The following is a 13,248-nucleotide window of genomic DNA, read 5'->3' as shown; positions in this document are numbered from 1 at the left end:
ACCTCTGTTTTTAAATGGAGGGACCTTGCTCAGAGCAGCACGGTACCCAGCTGTTAAGAAACACAGACCAAACTGGGACATAACAGGAAAGCATGGGCTGCAATTCCCATCTTCACTGCTCAGTCTGGGGTGTGTGATCATGGAAAGGAACCAGAGCCACCCACACTGTCACATCTCTCCCCTTTATTCTCTTAGCAGGAACAGATTTAATGTGCAAGTGGAGTGACATTATACATTTAGATAATTTTAGATATTTAAAATGCCCCTTTTCTTAGTGTAATAAAATAAAATAAAAGGAAGAGAAGGAGAGGGGAAAAGAAACAGAAGAAAGGAGGACAGTGTATATGTAAAGGAAAGAGTTATTGTTAGTGCCCCCCAAAATGTCCTTATTCTCTCTAGCAGAGTGTAGCGCAGTTAATGTACCACTCCTGTTGCTTATACCTCTGCTATACTCCATGGAAGACATCTGGGTGCTTTTAAGCTCTGCCAATTGTGTTTAAATATCAATCACCTTTCCCTAACCATGATGAAGTCTAGGAAAAAGTATGTAAAATGGGTTTAGTGCTTTGGAAACAAACTTTTCATTAGTCTTATGACTCACATATGCCAAACAAGGCATCCTCCTTTACCTCAACAAATAGAAAAAAAACCGTGACCAATATAGTAATTTTATGAATATACAGTGCATGCAATTTTAGCTGTAGTATGAATGCAGTCAACAGCATAGGTGATTTTTCATTCAAACTCAAAGAATTATACAACGGGAATAAAGTCTCTTCAGAGGTCAATATCTTACAAACTGTATTGTATTTCCCATTGAGTGGCATATAAAGGTTAGCCAATTCTGGAAGACATTTGTTCACAAAGTGCTCATTTCCTTTCCTCAAAGTGAACAAAGTTAAATTATTATGCTTGGAAAATGTGTAATAAGAAAAAGAGACAGCAATAAAAGGCTGCAGGAATAAATTCAGTCCAATTAGCAGATTAGGGTAGAGAAGTAAGGTCAAACTCTAAGTTGATTTGATAGAAATAGTCGCAATTACTCACAAAAAGTTTGCAGTGTTATGAACTGAATCACAGTGTCTAGTTCATTAGTTTGGTATAGGATTCAATAAAAATACAAAAAGATTTCAGACATGGACTTTAAAGTCATCTCTTTAAGCAAAAGATTGTACTGGACTTTAGTTACTTTGGTGTAAATATTTTCTAACATCCTACAAACACTAAGACTAGCCATAGACTTTATCAGGTAGACCAGCAATTCCTAAGCGGCAAAGGATGGGGTCAAAACTGACTGTGGTTTTGGTGTTCCAGGGTCTCCTCACCCGAGTCCTTGAAAATGCCTTCTAGATACTGATTGTTTAGCAGAGACAGGGCGGGGGTGGGGCAGCTCATGCCAAGAGCCCCAAAGGCCTCCCTGTGTGACTCAGAGTGTGTAAATGGAGCAAAACATACTCAAAAGCTCCATGTTTCAAAACAAAAAACAAAACTGAAAAGCTCCATGTTTCAACATTGGCCTCTCCCTATTGGAGAGAAAAATGTGAGCTTGGAACATGCAGAGCTATCATTATAACAAGAACGGACATGGGTTTACACACATACACAAACTCATAGGCACACACACACACACATACAGGCATACATGTGTTCATGCATGTATGCACACACCTAACCACTTGGGGAAGAAGCAGCAATGCCCAGAAATGAAACCTCATTTGAGCTGTTCGTGGAACTTGAATCAAGAGCCTCTAGACTGTTCAGTTATGAGACTCCATATATTCCCACAGAACTTAAGATTTCCTTTGCTCGTGACTAATAAGAGCACAGGACAGGCATGGTAGCTTGAATTCCTGTTCAACTAGACCAACAAAGACAAGACCCCTTCAGTGGCCAAGTCCCTCTTCTACCTTTCAGGTTAAACTCCAGATTTTATGAGGGTTGAGGACTCCCAGACGTTGAGTCTCATGGACCCACGAGAAAGGTCCACAGGCTCCAGAGATGACTGCATCTGTGCTGTTGACTTATGGCAGAGTGCAAGATCTCATGGGGTGAAGACTGGAGGAAACCAGGTCCACCTTTCTAGGAGTGTTCCACTCTTGCCTTACAAACAGAATGTGTTTAATGTTTGCAACAACAAACGCGATACCTGTGAAATGCTGTCTAACAGGGAAGCGCCTAAAAGATTTGGTGCCAGGGTTGTAATTGGAAGATCTGCAACCAAGGTGTGGAATGACTACTATGTACCCACCTCAGAAACAAGGAATGAAAACAGACTCCACATAAATGACGACGTCTGTGCAGTTTGGCCACAGTGAGCTGCTCCTGTCACTGTAGAAAGACCTACAGCAGTGTGGACAATGATGTCCTCAGACGATTAGTGTTTGTCATTCCTGTCCAAACGCCAGCCAGCCTTCTCCGGGGTAAGCAGTCATTTTTACCTCCTTCCGCTTTTGCAATTCTTCAAGACTTCAAGCCTGGATCTCTTTCTTAAGGCAACTGCCACTTACATGCCGTGTGTGTGGCGAGAGTTCTTGTGCACAGAAGTGGATATGCTCTCGGATACTGCAGATGTAGCCTACTATCTGCCCTTCTGATGATGGGTAGACAGACATATCTTACTTCAGATCCTGGCTCTTCCCTGTATGTTCTGTTCTGCTTTGGCCAGGTACACTTAGACTACCAGACTCTCGGAAACAGGAAGATGTTTATCTTTATTATCTGAACATTTTTAACACATCTTACCTCTTCAAAAATATATTTACTAAAAGAATAGCTACTCTACTTTAGAAAGTTTCCATGGCCCGGGTTTAGGTCTTGTAAAGAAAAACCCTGCCTCCCTAATCCAACATTACCATTTCATTGTAACTGCTCCTTTGTCTCTCTCTCTCCCTCCTTCCCTCCCTCTCTCCCCCCCCTCTGTGTAAAACAGGATGCCTTTTTGGTGGAAATTGAAACCATGTATATTGGGCAAGCACTCTACCATTGACCTACATTGTTAGCCCCTGAAATGTTTACAGACTGGGCCTTGTTATTGCATAACTCAGAGAATATCCTGTCAAGGGTTAGGATTACAGGCATGCACCACCAAGCCTCACAGCAGTGACACTTTCTGACAGACACACATGCAAATTACCCAGGTGGTCATAGATCTGCTGCTTTAGTTTCTCAAGCTAAAACATGCTTTTTCCTTCGGTAGCATATCACTAAGCTATCCCAGAGAACAGGGGCATTCTTGACGAATAGAGCTGTCTTAAAAGAAGACTGCCTTGCTGGTCTTTTAGTAGCAGAACTGACCGTAGAATGATTTGTTCTCTGTGCCAATGACACCGCACTGAAGGAAAGCTCCCCAGAAACACTGGCTTTCATCTTTGCCTTGATGGTCTGGCCACTCGCCACAGTTCCCAGCTGCACTCTGCATATCCACGGCCCATGATGCTGCTCATCCAAGCTGCACAGTCTGCTGGGAGCCTGGCAGCTTCCCTCTGTGGGACACATGGCTGCAGATGACTAGTTGAAAATAAAACAACTCCAGGCTGCATGCATCATCAGGCTTCTAATTAAGTTCCCAGATGAGTGACTGCATTTGGAGGCTTCTTCACCCCCATTCTCGTTTTACAAACATGGTCAAAGCACATGATCTTTAAGTAAGACATTTGGAATCAAAGTAGGTAGGTGCTAGTGAGTGCATTTCCTTCAGCATTATCCCTACAAATGCTGCTCATTTATATGTATGGCACTATTTTTCAGACAGTGAAATCTATAAATATTAATAGTCTCAGACATACTAAACATAGAGAAATCTCAGGAAACAATCATGAGTAGCCTTTAGCTTAAAGAAACAAGACTTCCTTTTCAAATTCAAGCAGGCATTTCCATGGTAGCAGGCCTATACATTAAAATGGTCCTAAGAACCTACTCCTAAGGATAACTCATTCTACTCTCCCTCATATTGAGTTCCCCTTGGAAATTTTTACTTACCATGGTTTTTGATTAATAATAATTCCCTTTAGGTTAAATTGTATCCAGCACAAAAAGAAACTTACACAAGTTCTGAGGAGAAATGAAACAGCCAATTAAGGGCAGAACACTCTGAAATCTACAACTACCACAACAGCAACTGGGTCAGTCTGTGGTAAAAATTCACCAGTTTTGGGTAGTTCACTATTCTTGCACATAATAACTTTGGATTGGAAGGCAGCTATGCTCTCACCCTCCCTGGGGATTGGAGTGAAGATTGGGTGGGGGACTGGGGGACCTGGTGGGGAGGGCGGGGGGGAGAAGGGGAGGGAGAGGGAGCAGGGATTGACATGTGAAACAAGATTGTTTCTAACCTAAATAAAAATATAATAATAAAAAAAAAGAACTTTGGATTGTTTGGCCTGAGACTACCTCTGCCCAGCTTGTGGTTGGCATCACACCCCCAGTCCTCAAGCCTGACCATCATCTCGTCTGCTTATTTCCTGTCTGTGAGAAGAAACTGAGGCTATGGGCAGACGGAATCCCCAATTTGTACTCAGTCCCTCCCACTCCATGAATAATGGGCAAGTCTGTCATGTGAAGGTGATCAGATGGAACATGTACCACACTGCTCTTGCTATGGACTGTGTTTATATGCAAGACACACACACACACACACACACACACACACACACACACACACACAGAGTGTGCAAGAAAACTACCTAGTTCCCTAAAGGCTTTATCTTAGCTCAAAGACATAGTTTCATCTCATCAGTTTCTATGATAGTTAAAAGTCTCTTTTTCTGTCCTGCTCAGTCTAACCTGCACCTTGTTTCTGGGCAACCAAAAGGAGGATGGGGTGGAGGTAGACGGTCTCAGTTGTATTATTCAGGCCAAGCAACTATTAAATCAGCTACTGAAATTTGTATGAAGGTGAGCAGTGTTTAAAAGCACAGGGTTCAGATGTCTTCTGGGATTCTTTTAAATTAAAGGTTCATAAAGCAGAAGTGGTGATGTGTTTCCCCTCTTCAAATACGAAAACAGACACACAGTCATGAAGTACAACAAGGTAGCCCATTTAAATGTTGCTTGGCAGCACCCATTAAAAAATAAAATGAATATTTAATGTTTTTTTTACAACCAACTTATTTTTTGCTCTTATTAGGTGCTTTGGTTTTTGGAAAAAGGGTCTCACTTCTCTAGCCTAGGCTCTCTTCAAGCTCCGACAATCCTCCTGCTTCAGCCTCCAGGAGACAGGACTACAAGTGTGAACCACAGGCAGGGGTTTGTTTAAGTTTTTGTATTTTAGATCTCTCCCTTTGTATTTAATGAGTTATTCTATAGAAAAAACTAGGAAAATTAATCTAGAAGTCAGACTTAATATGTTTGAGTATATGTGTATGACTTTATAAAAGTGCTTAATTGGTTGTAGCACTTTTAATAATCTTTCACAATTTTCTTCATATTTCAAAAAATATATAAATAAGATTTTAAGATAAGAAAATCATCCAGTCTTACAGGATTTTATGTGTATTGTGGGCCTGGTATGTATTTAGCCTGTCAATTATTTATAATTTCACGAACGTACACCAAGACATAAAATGATGAAAATTGAACATGTATATTAGTTATAGAAATAGCAAGCAATCTAAACATGCTGGTTCAGGCTTATGAACAGAGAAAACATTTGTTTGTTGGATTTACAAACTGATTTTCCATTTACAAGATTCTAAAAATTCACATGGGTAGTGCTTATAATGAGTTCTATAAGAATTTGGAAATCAGGTGCCCAGGGACCCCAGGTAACCCTAACAAAGCCATACTGTGCCCACACTACTAAGAGAAGACAGAACATACCCACGCTGTATGCTGTGGTTGGAGTGTGTCTGAACGCTTGGCTCCCAGCGGGTGGCACTGTTTTGTAAAGTGGTGCATCCTCACCGAAGAAAGTGAGTCTGGGAGCATGCCCTGAACCCTTCTAGTTCAGTCCAATTTCTTGTTACTCTCTGCTTCCTGAGTGTAGATGCAATGTAACCAGCCGGATTCCTGATTCTGCCACCAAGGTTTTCCTGCCAGAATCCTCCCAGGTCTACAAGACAAAGTAAACCTTTCTCCCTTAAGATGCTCTTCTCAGACTAGTTTATGAATGGGATCCCCCTGAGTCTGTAAGCCCAAATAAACCTTTCTCCCTTAAGATGCTCTTCTCAGACTATTTTATAAATGGGATCCCCCTGGGTCTGTGAGCCCAAATAACCTTTCTTTCTGAAGATGCTTTTCTCAGACTATTTTATAAATGGAACAGAAAAGAAACCAAGATACATACAGTAGAGCTTCAGTGAGAATCTGTGCTGAGTGACAGTGGTACTTGTGTACGCAACGCCTTCATACTGCCGTGGGATACGGTGAGCACATCTAACATTTCCCCTATGCACCGTATGACGTGTGGAACAAAGCACACTAAGCTCTGAGAAGCACACAGGCCGGCATGGAGCCTGATCAATTTCTGTTACTTGCTGCTGGGATAAACCCGTCTCCCTCTACTCCCCTCTGCTGCTTAGAATTTTCTCCTTTTCTGAGCACTGAAATGGAACCTCAAGGACTGGGCTCCCAACTCTCACACACTTTCTTCCCTGCTTACTTCACCCGTTCACAGCTTAAGAAGTTTCGTTAGCGGAGCCTCCATGCAGGCTTCAGGGAGGCCATCAGGGTTGGAGGAGGGCATGCTGCAAATGTTTTGGACAGCCAGCTCTGGGTTAGAACCACACAGCCCATCAACTGCAGGGATTGGAGATAGAGTAACCTATATCTTATGAATTTCACTTCCGTGCCCCTTACCTTAGTCTTTCAATAATGAGGAGAAAGACAAAGTTACATGAGAGTGATTTAGACAAATCAGGATAAATCTATGTATACAAAAAGAAATATTCAGATCTCTTTAATCGTGACAAGGATACAGCAGCTTCTAACAGGAATGCTCCTATTTTTGATAGTTACCTATCAGTCCCTAATTATTTTATATAAGGTGGGGGAGGGGCAGCTGTGGCTGAGAACAACCGTGAGAGGTGGAAAGATACAGGCTGAATGGCAGAAGTGAGGAAAGCAAAACCGTTGAGATCCAGGTATCAGATATGAATTTCCTGAGAAGCAGGGAGGGAGAGAGAGAGGGAGAGAGGTGCTCACACCTATCCAGGTCAGTACGTCTACCACAGATAGACCTTAGTCAAAGGAGGGCTTGGAGACAAGAGCAGGATTTGGTGCCTTATGGTGGGGAAAAGAAAAGCAAAACCAGTTTTTGGAGGGGGAGTCTATGGGGCGATTCAGAACTGTATGTGGCTGGTAATACAGTGGTGTATGTGAGTACTAGACTAACCAGACTTGAGCTATCCAAATGAGATTTAAAAATTAATAGTAAGTATACTAAATCAAGAGCAACTCTTGAGCGGCAAAGGTGAACTATAATCATTAAGGTGTGACTAAAATTTACATACTTTCCACAAGTGGAAACCTCTGTAATGGAGAATAAGGAAGAAACTATTTAGTTCTCATCATTTTTCACATAGAAAGGATTTTGTAATAACCCTCTTGTGTACACTGCTATGCGGCTTAAATGCATATGTTTCCCAACAACACAAACTCTGTTGTGAATCTCTTTGTTTCTAAGTTCTATTTTGAAGAATCTTTCTTTTCTGAAACGGGCTCATTAGGATTAAAATATAGCATTTATACTTGGACTAATAAAAATCGCACAAGAAGAAAATATTCCTTTCATTTCTCAACAATATAGTAAGAAAAAATAGTATCCCTGAACTCAAAGCTCTTTGCTTTGAATGCTGTATTACAGAATATGGTTTCCTTTAAGTTAGAGCTACAGGTATTACTAGGTATGAAGGATGTACTTGCAGAGTTGATATAAATATGTCCAAGAAAATACAAGCAAGTACTCATGTAGAAAGACTCATGACTGAAATATGGTGAATATGAAATATTTTCACCTGTGAGGTCAGAGGGGTCAAGGCTGCCAGCTCTGGAATTCAACCTCATCTTTAGCTGTGCTGGGGGAAAAATTACTTCATCTCTCTAAACTGTTCAAATGATGCTTCTGAAACAGAATTTCACTGAGAAGTAAATGAGAAAAAGTCTAAAGGTGCAATGAACACAAGCTTTTCATTATCTTCTTTGGGTTTGTTTTCTACTATGAAAGCAGAGTAAATTCCGGGTCGAGTGGCTGGCTCGTCACAAACGTAAGAACCCAGAAACAAGCGTGGCCTCTCAGTTTACCACGTCCCCAGGGGTCAGCAACAAACAAACCACAGGCACTGAGGAAGGAGAAGGGTGGGTAAGAAGGGACTCAACTGCTAGCAAGATGGTGAACGTAATTAATGAAAATGATATGCTGAAGAAAATGAAGGGGGAGGGGAGAGGACGAGGACAAGGACGAGAGCTGGTGGAGTAGGGTAGTGGAGGAGGAGGGGTAGTGGGGGAGTGTAAAGAGAAGCTTTTTCTTTGCTAGCTGCCTTGGTTTATCCCCCCGCCAGCCGCCTGGGCTCTGCGGCGTTGTAGTCCCCAAATAAACACACAAGACGCTGTATTAATTATGAAGCTGTTGGCCTTGCTTGTTTCTTACTGGCTAGCTCTGACTTAAGTATTTACCCCATAATTGTTAATCTATGTATTTCTCTTACTGGAGACGTTCCGGGATTCCTACCCCATGGCATTACATCTCGAACTCTCTTCTGTTTCTCATTCCCAGAGTTCTCCTGGACTCCTAGTCCCTCCTATCTTGATTCCCTATAGGCCAGACAGTGCTTTATTGACATAAGACTTCCCCAACAGGGGAGGACAAGGGAAGGGTAGAGGAGGAACTATAACTGCTCCCTTTAAGAAGGGTAGGCAGATTCATTAGGTATTGCCCTTTCTCAAGGCCCTGCCATCTCCCGCAAACACATTTTCTTTATGAATAATAAGCACATACATCCATCTTTAAATTTAAATGTTACTCTGAACTAAAAAAATTCTTTTCTTCTACACTTGGTAGAGGATGGATATTATACTCTTATCACTAATGTGTTACCGTTAGTACTTGAACAAAACCTGACTTTTATTATATATATACATATATATGTATATGTTTTCTTGTTTAAAATCAATTCTTTTAAAACTTTGTATAATGTGTTCTGATCCTATTCACCTTCCCTTCCCATTTCTTCCAAGATTCACCCTACTTGCCTACGTACCCAACTTCGCGTCCTGTTTTGCTTTTTGTCTTACCAAGGCCAATTTGTGTTACATACATATTCTTAGATGGGTGACCTTCCATTGTAGTTTATTTAACTTATCATGGGCTGCACAATTAGAGGAAACTGATCTTCTTTCTCCTAGAAGTTAATACTTACCAAGAGATCTTCAGCTGGGAGTCAGACTTTGAGCCCTACTCCCCTCTCCATGCTGGGATTTGATAGAACTTGGACTTGCACAGATTTTATGATTCTGTCACAATTGTTGTGAGCACATGTGTGCTGCTGTTGTCTGTAACACATTGTTCCCTTACGGTCATCCACTGTTTTTAGCTCTTATAATCTTTCCACTCGCCTCTCCTGCAATGACTTCTGAGCCTTTGGAGGAGAGAGTACAAAATATTCTATAGTCTTTTGTTCTCTGCACCTTGGCTAGTTGTGGTTTTCAGTATTGATGACAATCAACTGCAAACAGAAGCCTCTCTGATGATATCTATGAATACAAGGTTAGGTCATTAGGAATTTGTTTAATACTATCCCCATTTAGCGGAATAATTGTAGTAGACTCTGTCCTAAGGACTATGTCTGTCTAGCCATAGATTCTTGGCCAAATAATGATACCAAGTGTGTATTTCACCTTGTAGAGTGGGACTTAAATCCAATCAGAAAGAGGCTGGTCACTCCTATGACATTCATATCATTTTTACACTAGTGGGATGCCTTGTCAGATCTATCATTAATGTAGCTCACGGGGCTTGTAGCTCGGGAAGATTGATGATAACTTTTCTCCTCTGTTACTGTGCATAATGCCTTCAGGGACTATGAAAGCTAACGGGTAGAGATAAAGGTTCCAGGTCAGCATCAGTTTGATTGCCTCATGTTGGTAGTGTCTTCAGCATTGGGGCTTTACTGTGAAGTTCTGTAGGTGAACCAAGGGCACTTGTAATGTTTGTGGATCAGTGGAATTTCAGTGGCCAAAAGTTTCAAGAGAGTAATCCATTTCTGGAACCAGGACTTTTATTTGTTAGCCTGTCATGCCTAGTGGGGACTCTGTTGCCCTTTTATAGGTGGTTTGGATGTAATTGGCGCCATGATCTCATAGAGAATGGCACTACTAGGAGGTGTGGCTCTGTTGGAGTGGGGATGGCCTTGTTGGAGGAAGTTGGAAGGATGGAGAGGGCTTTGAAGTTTCCTATGCTCTGGATACTGCCCAATGTCTCAGTTAACTTCCTGTTGCCTGCCACCATGCTCCCGGTCATGATGATAATGGACTGATCTTCTGAAACTGTAAGCAAACTACTCCAACTAAATGTTTTCTTTATATGAGATGCTGTGGTCATGGTGTCTCTTCACAGCAATAAAAATTGTAACAAAAACACAGGAAAACTCCATTTTAACTCCCTTTTACTTATGTACACAGATATATTTTAGGAAGATTCTGCAGTAGTAGTTTTCCATATGATCTTTTAAAAAGGTTCAGTGTTATTCATCCCTTCCAGTATTTCCTCCACTATTTTCCTCCTTCCTCCTCTAAAGAACATAACCACTGTCAAGACTTCTGTGTGTTCAAGGTGATACTTTGAATGTTTTGGACAGAAGCATTGTCTCTGTAAATGCACTTGGAATATGAATATGCCTGTCTCCCATTGTGTAATTATTCTCTTCTGTTTTCTTGCACACCATATGTTACAACCGAGGAAATCAACAACCCAGGGAGGCCGCAAAACACATCTGACAGCTGCAGAACTGATTCACTGTTGATGATAGAAAAACCATTTACCACAACTGGGGGTACAAAGTGTGTGCGCTTTACTGAGCCTGGCTCCAAGGGGAGAAAAACATGTCCAGCATTTCCTATTTTATTCAGAATTGTTCTCTCTCGCTCTTTCAGGAATCTCACCATACTTTGTTATGTGTTCCTCCTAAACATAGCACATGGCAGAATACACGTGCAAATGTTGGCTTTGGCAAGAATTTAAATCCAAATAGCAATGGCATTCCCTATTTTTCAAAATTGATACTGGCTTTTTATTTAACTGTGGAACATTACAAACACTGCCATTATGCTAATACCCTTTCCATTTATATGGAGTATTAAGTTTAAGTATTTTGTTGTTGTTCATTAAATTTAAATATTACTTCAGTGCTATGGGCTACTTATTCCATGAATATATGTGTACACATATATCTCTATGAGTTTCTGTGCACCACATGTGTGCAGGGGCTTTTGGAGGTCAGAGGGAGTCAGATACTTTGAAACTGGAGTTACAGGCAGCTGTGACCTCTTTAAGTGAATTTTGAGGACCAAACTGGGATGGTTTGAGAGAATAGAAGTGTGCTTAACTCACAAGCCGTCTTTCCAATCTCTAGTCCTGACTTCATCTTGCTTTCTAATTTGGAATAATTAGATGTAATGAAAATCAGTAAACTAAAGAACAACTACAAGGGGGATTCTTGGTTTTTGCTTTACCCTATATATGTATATATATGTACATGTATATATGTATGCATATATGTATATATATTATACTATGCATGGCCATACATGTGCTACAGAAAGGATGTGGATGTCAGAGGACAACTCAGTGAGTGAATTCTATCTTTCTACCATGTAGAGTCTGAGGCTTGAACTCAAGTCATCAGACTTGGTGGCAAGTGCCTTTACCTGATGAACCATACTTCTATGTTCCCTCATCATTTGTTTAATATAATAATATACTCCAAATTCACTGCCTCCCCAGGATGGTTTTTTTTTTTTTGGCGACTTGATACAAGCTAGGGTTATCTGGGTAGAGGGGACCTCAATTAAGAAAACATCTCCATTAGACTGGTCTGTAGGCATGTTTGTGGGGCAATTTCTTAATTTATATTGACTTGAGGGCCCAGTCCATGGTAGGCGGTGCCACCACTGGGCATGTTAGCCTAGGATGTACAAGAAAGCAGATTGAGTAAGCCATGGAGAACATGTAAGTAAGAGGCTTTCCTCCACAGTTTCTACCACAAGAAGTCACACAGTACACACCACATGTGTAAACATGGCCATGTTGGGACTGATCTGCTAGTCCAGTTTCTGTTGCATGTCTTTCTTAATGATTGCAGGGGCCATGCAACCACTCATCCTCAGCTCATCTTTGTTCTTGTCTATCACTGTTTGGGTGCCAATTATGTTGTATAAAATTTTCTGGGGAAAGGTGAACAAATGTCTATTTATACTACAAAGAACACCAATACCTGACATAGAGAACCAGTAAGTTATTGGGCATACATACTGGAGTAACTTACAAGAGTATGGATAAATCAACAACAACTGAACTACCAAAAAGTCTACTGTGGCAGCATAGATGTTAACTTACAAATGCTGCATTCCTAGAGCTCTGTATAACTTATGAGTCATTCGGCTGGTTATAGTTCTCCTTTTCCCAGAAACTGTTGCTGCTTAAGGAGAATCCTTGTGAGTCTTGTAAGTTTCAGGTACTTCATGAGAGGTACTTATTTCCCGAATCTTGTTTCATTTGTTTCTGAATTTTAATAGCTTCCCTCCAGGAAAGGATGTTTCAGTTTGGAAGAAATTACTACACAACACATTTTATAATATTGCTTAGCAGGCTTTCATTTCATAAAAATCCTCAGGTTAGGGATTTCATTTGTACATTTTAGCCTGTTGTGGGATATTTTTACATAGTGTAAAGATATATTGCTGTGATTGGTTTAATAAAGACCTCAAATAGCTAGACAGGAGATAAAGGCAGGACTTCTAAAGAGTGAGGGAGAAAATAGGAGATGAATCTAGGTAAGCTAGAGATGCTAGGAGACATGGAAAAGAAACAGGAGATGCAAGAGGTAAAAGCCACATAGTAGAATGTAGATTAATATAAATGAGTTAATTTATATAATAAGAGTTAGTGGGACAGGTCTATGCTATGGCTAAGCTTTCATAATTAAGAATAAGCCTCCATGTCGTTATTTGTGGACTGGTGGTCCTGATGGAAAAGTACTTACAGTAACTTACAAGAAAAGGACTGAATTCAAATAATGAAAATCTACATATTTGCTA

The 13,248-nt window shown here is 40.8% G+C and overlaps 1 protein-coding gene across 1 annotated transcript in view; it reads right to left on the bottom strand.

Annotated features, from left to right (window-relative positions):
* Nucleotides 1–13,248, bottom strand: part of Slc2a13 (solute carrier family 2 member 13) — a 266,862-nt gene that overhangs the window by 98,580 nt on the left and 155,034 nt on the right. The window lies entirely within an intron of this gene.

Source organism: Mesocricetus auratus, unplaced genomic scaffold, assembly GCF_017639785.1.
Source record: "Mesocricetus auratus isolate SY011 unplaced genomic scaffold, BCM_Maur_2.0 Super-Scaffold_100010, whole genome shotgun sequence".
NCBI lineage: Eukaryota > Metazoa > Chordata > Mammalia > Rodentia > Cricetidae > Mesocricetus > Mesocricetus auratus.
This window is presented reverse-complemented; position numbering and strand designations above follow the sequence as displayed.